The sequence below is a fragment of the Corvus hawaiiensis genome, chromosome 13, assembly GCF_020740725.1.
Source record: "Corvus hawaiiensis isolate bCorHaw1 chromosome 13, bCorHaw1.pri.cur, whole genome shotgun sequence".
Lineage (NCBI taxonomy): Eukaryota > Metazoa > Chordata > Aves > Passeriformes > Corvidae > Corvus > Corvus hawaiiensis.
The window spans coordinates 16,076,285-16,082,804 of NC_063225.1; positions in this window are offsets into that span (position 1 = coordinate 16,076,285).

Consider the following 6,520-nt stretch of genomic DNA (forward strand, 5'->3'; position numbering starts at 1 on the left):
TCTGACTATAACCTTAGCTTGAACTCTAACATATTTTCAACTGGTTTTCTTAGTTTGAACTCTTATTTTCAAATATTTTTTTCCTCACAAGTGTAAGTAACACCATCATCCTCAGCATTTTATCTTTCAATCTCAGTGGATCCTTCCACTCCAAGGCACAAGGAGCTTGCCTCCACAAAGAACCAGATGCTTGAGTGACTTTGGATCCCAAATCAATACAAGAGAGTAACAAAGCAAAATATTAGCTAAGATTATAGTTACAATCAGAAAGGAACTCCTTTAGATATTCACAAAAGCTAATAACAAAAACATGTCTTGGGGCACACATACAGCCTAAATAAAGTCTCTATCACATGGCAAAGCCCATGAAGTTTAGTTGTGGTGCAACCCATTGCACTGGCTGTTCACTGTTCAAGGCAAACATGGAATCATCTGTGCTCTGTCAAGATGCTCAGAAGCAAGCAAACCTCTTTATTACTCTCACCTAGCTGACACAGGTAACATGAGCCACCAACTTCAAAGGTGCTGTAGGCTTTTCCTCCTGACTCAATCCAGGCTACTGCACCCTCTTTCCTTCTGTTTGGCATGAGAACTAGAGCAAGCCAGAGAGGTTTGCACATTTAAATGACACAGAGATCCAGCCAGGAATATGCATCATGAACAAATGTAAACCAGCAACTCATACCAGGTGCAGCAAAACCTAGAAAAGTAACTCCTCTAGCATATGTTTCTCATGAGTATTACTTGTATCTGGAGCTCAAATCCATTTCTACCCTCAACTGTGAATCACCAGCAGTTTGGTTTTTCAGTGCGCCCCATGGGAGTAATCATCTAGTGACTAGGAGAGGTCTCCTAGATACACACAAACAAAGAAATGAAACACTTGCCAAATCCCTTGTACTGGTATTGGAGACTTGAATAAATTCCAGAGTCTTTACACTGAATGAAACAGTGGCAGGATATAGAAACAAACAGTCACTATATGTGTGTAACCATGTTTCAGTGCATTTCCTCAGTCCCTGGGGACTTCCTGATGCCCTGCTTGAGAGCCAGTTGCCTTCTCATGCAAAGATCATGCAGTCTGAGACAAAACGAGGACTGTAAAGCCTGGTCAGATATTAAAGCTTACTTTCTGTTCTTAGATTATCACAAATACCCTCAATCACAGTTAATGTAATTTGGGTTGGAGAACTGCAATTCCATCTGAATCCAGGTATCATGCTGTCCTTGGTCCTAGAACTAATTCTTCAACTGTTCCTTTAACAGGTTAAAAAGATCAAATCTCAAAACCAAACCCCACTGTGCTGAGTTCAGCTTTCTCAGTAATATCAGCACTATGCTGCTGGTATAAACAGGCTACCAGTATATAGTACAACATTAAGGAGAGATTTTGAACCCATTTAGATCTCACAATGCTTAAAACAATCATGGCTTCCAGCTCTAAAATAATGTTCCCCAGACAGCCACCACACTGGAAAACATTGTAGAAAATATTACCAGTGCACATAGGAGCCCCTGACATCATCCAGAACAGACCAGCATGAATAATCACTGCACAGTTTTTGGCCTGTCTTGCCAAAGGACAGAAACAACTACAAAAGATGGAAGCTGCCAAAAGCCCTCAGGGAATTTTTTCCTAGGAATCGTGTTAAAAGGTTTAATGCAAAACCAAGTCTGTTCTGCTTCATTGTTTCCCATCATTATGTGCTCTTTCCACTTTAGTGACTCATAACACAAACAGTCCCATGGTTTGGATTAGTCTCCTGGCCTCTGCCAAAGTACTGGGGAGGCTGTCACACCTTAAATATGCCCCTAAGAATCCTGGAGAATAATTCTGGAAGTTCCAAGGAACCTAATTAAGCTACTTAAACTTACTCTAAAAATGCTTAAACAACAGGTTCCTAAGGCAAATCTGCAGGCTGGTAACTACATACTGCAAAAATTATCTTCTTGTTGTTTAACATACTGCCACCTCTGAAATGACCCAGGAAAATATATTTTAAAATCACTTACAGTGAGAAGTTCACTGAAAGAAGTCAACACAATTTCTACAGCAATCTGGAATGCAGCCAGAAATTTTCAGTTAAAATCAACGATTATGTGAAATAGCAGGAAAGGGGTTTTTTTGGTGGCTTGTTTGTTTTAAAGCACATCAACCTTGTTTTAGTACAAAACACAAAATGCAGGATTTTGAGAAAGTTCTTACATGATCTAAACTTCATTACCTATGGATCAGCTTCACTACCTAGGATCAGCTGAGGTACTAGCTAGGCATGAATGATGCCTTGCAAGACAAAGGAATATCACAGATTTTTAATTGCATAGGACTGATGTTTTTGTTGCTCTTACAAGTGGCATCTTACAGCTTTAGAGAAAATTTAAGGCAAAGAAAGTTGACTTCAAATAGCTGTTGACTGGGTGGCCGCTACTAAGAGATTTGTTTCTGCCAGGCATACTATGACTTTTCCAGGTCAGAAGCACAGGTCTGAATTCTAAAACCAGAGCTCTCTTCCTCTAATGAGTAAGAAAAAAATATATTAAAAGCCTACTGTTTTAGCATGAAGGAGTACACATAAAACTTAACATTTTCACATTTGATTTCTGATAAGCCTTCAGTAAACACTTCTACTGGAGCTGGATAACTTTCAGTGCTGTGTCCTGCACACCAGTACCCAGTGCTCACACCAGGCAGACAGAGGAGACAGAACAAAGGGCTGCAGTGCCAACACAACTACAGATCATTTTCAAACAACTTCTCAACACTAAGGTTTATTTTTCCAATGCTTCTACCCTCCAGGAAGTCATTAATACAAGAATGAGCAGCCATCAGTGTGTACAGAATAAATGAGTTCAAAACAGCAGAGGAAAGAGCCCAGCTGGCTGAGCAACAAGGACAGACATGGAGAGCCAGCCAGCCATCATCCTTCCTGTGGAGAGAGAGGCTGGACCAAAGAAAGCCTTTGGGAAGGTTTTGCCAGTATAGAGTTAGAAGCCCAAATTTAAGACACAGCCAGAAACATGCACACACACATACACACACACAGAGGAGCATGGAGCCACAGACATTCTCTAGGCCAAAGAAATGTGTACAATACTTTATCTTCTCAGTCAGACTGTCTGGGCTGGGCGAAAACCTTTAAATGGAAGACAATGTATTTTTTTGGTAACTAGGATGTCATGTGAATTATCTTCCCTGAAGAGGACAGGAAACAAACTTATTTATTCATGTGCCCCCCCCCCCCCCCCCCCCCCCCCAATTTTCTGCTTGTTATTAAAACAACCAGCCAAAGAGGTTGGTGACAGGTCTACTGATGCACAAGATGCTTTTTCTCCAGAGACAGCAACAGTGTCAGTACAAAATTCTTTAAGGTTTCTTAACCTCCCTGTGCTGCTTTTGCACTAAACAAGTCACTAATCAATCTCACTGTGCATTCTGCTTAGGTTACTTGCAAACAAGCCAAAGAATTTTAACTGTGATGCAAATACTTGTTAATTTACAAATGGCTACAAAAGCTGGAAGTAGCATGTGCAGCTTTGCAGTAACTATACCTCCTTTTTATTTCATTACTTCTGCTATAAACAAAGAATATCCAGAGAGCTGCACAAGGTTACTGTCCTCCTGTCAGTCAAGGGAACAGAACTGCAGTTAACTGCATGGTTCTGAAATAAATAGGTTTTGACTGCTGAGGTAGCTTTTAACTACAAGACCTGCTCAGCCACGGGCTTCTGACAGCTTTTTCCTTCCCTCTTTTTTAAGCTCAAATTTAATCCAATCATAAAAATATTTGTTGAAGTGCTCTGTCTGCCTGGCAGCATAGCCCACACTAGACAGACTGATGGGTGACTTACTTCAGCAGGATTTTTTTTTGCATTCCTCCTGTTTTTTTATTTTGAATTGTATGTGCAAAGATTTGGTAGGTGGAGCTTTTGAAAGCAGAGCTTTTGAATCAATTGCAGCAGACTTGGCATGGGGTGGCACTCCTGCTGTTCACTCAACTATGGGATAAACAAGTGTTAATCATGAGCAAACTTGAATTTTCAACTTTTTCAAGGTTGCATCATTATTCCAAATTTTGTTTTCAGAGATGAAAATTCTAAACAAATATTCACATTTTATTTATAGATGCTTTAAAACATTTTCTGAAAAATACACCAGAAGCATTGATTTCAATGTGAATTTGACCACACTGACTCTTAACATGGGCACTTCTAAATTTATTTTTAGAAAATCCTTCTGTTTTCCTTTCTATGCTAAAGTGTATCAGAAGAACTGACATAGGAGGAGCAAGAGAACTTCAGTAAGAAAGGCTATGCTGCATCACTCCTTTCAAATCACAGCAGAATGCACTCCAGCAGCAGCTGTGGTAGCAGCAAGCCTTAGGGGAGAAAAGAGTCACAGCAAGACTTTCTGTTGAATCTGTTTGGGAAAACAATCGAAGTCTCAGGTACACAGATACACCCTCATGTCAGGGGATTAATCTAGAAACATAAAGGTAAATTCCAACTGAGAATATCTGCTGCCAGCAACTGATTCTGTGTCCAGAGGTACAGAATTTGACATGTTCCTTTTCAGTTTCAGGTCTGAAAAAGCACTAGAATGGTCAATACCTTTCTTTTTTTTCACAGTTGATCACTAGAGGTACTTGTATATGAACCTATGTATAAACTCTGGAAGACCATTTTCAGATCAAAAAAGCCTTTATAAGAAAATGCCCAAACTTTCTGTGTTTGTGCAGAGGATGTGTATTTTAACCCTGTGACCTCCACAGGAACACCTTTAGTACATACTGAGTAGACAGGAAAGAGTCTTCATTTGGCATCACTGTATCATCTTTGATACTGTTTTGCTGAGGAATTCAAGAGCTCCCTTTCTACCTAAACATACAAATCTAACTATTCTCACAGTGCTCACACAGTGCAGTGCTAGCAAAGGACTGACTGCATTTAGATAATGTTCTCAGCATCATTAGAGTATCACAGAGTCTTATGTTTGCTGTTTCTCTGAAGGCGTTAGTTCCTAAAAGCCTGAAATTATTCAAGAATTCAGGATTGTCTGGACAAGGCAATGGTGGGGAATGGACAGGGAGTCCATAGCTCTCATTTCAAGGTAAAATTTCAAAAATACAATTTCAGTTACATGTCCTTGAATGCAAAAGGCTTGAAACACTCAAAAGTATGTCAAGGCTTATTAAAACCTACAACTATTTTAAAACTCTAGATTACCTTTGTTCAAAGAATTCTGATGATATCTGCCATAGTAGAGCTTGCTCTTTTCTTTCTTCCCAAACTGTATTCACTTGGCAGTACCTGAGAAATGAGAGGTTTGTGGTATGTGCTTGTTCTCAAGGCACAGGCAGGTAAGGTGACATTCCTGGCCACTCACGGTGCCATACAATGGAGGAAATCTCATGCACAGGTGAAAAACTGTTGAGCGAAGTACCTCTGAGTAAGTTTCAGTGAAACCAGAAAGTATTCATGCATCTTTTGGAACAGCTGGCTCTGTGCACTGCAATGAGAACTAGGCTGTCAAGCTGAAGGAAGCAAAGTGGCTGACTGGATTATACAGCTTTGGTTAACAGTATCAGTATCCTTTTCCTTGCGGCTCCTCTCAACAAGGATACTGACCATTTGGAAAAATAAAGAAAATACTTTTCCTCTATTAGGGCTATCAAAAATAGGAAATGCACACTTGTAAAAACATGCTGCAAATACTCGGAAGGATGTGGCTGCTCTATTTCATTTCAAGAATCAGAGAAGATGTCACTGGGGTCTAATAGCCCCTCCCTTCCCCACATAGTTATTGCTACCTTATTCTTTTTAATATTGAGTTTAAAGTGAAACTGTTCTTCTAATATTTATTGAAATATTCTAATCACAAACAATAACAAGACTGTTTTCTCTATCACCTCTATTGTTACATGTCAGACAAAGCTGCCATGCTGTCTTGAGGAATAATGGGCCTTCCAGGCTTTTCTTTTCTTCTCTTCTCTCACTGTTAAGCAGAAGAGAGAAGTATCAACACCAAAAAACGCCCTTGAAGGCTGCACTAGGACTGATACTATTTAATAATCATTACACGAAATTATTCTACAAAATTTTTAAATATTGGCAGTATATTGTAGCTACATAAAAACAACAAAAAAATCCCTCAGCAAGATATATCACAATGTCTTCTCAGAGCAAGACGGGGACTAGCTCACCTCATAGACACGGCCACAATTAAGAGCAGCCTTGAGATTATCTACAGAAGACCTTCATAAGGCTCAGAATGGCTTGAACCAGCTTTTTGCCAGTGACAATCTTCCATCTACACTAAGCAGGGCATAATTCAAATGCTTTATGCTTAAACAGACTGTCACCTGGCCACCAAAGGTATTTTCTGGCATTGAGAAGGAAATTTAATTTGGGATAGATAATACAGCAATGTATCTTTGAAAACATTTTAGTGCAATGATTTGGACATACAGGAACAGAATTTGAGCTTGCAAAGAAAGTTTAAGAATCTCTGTAGAAAAATATA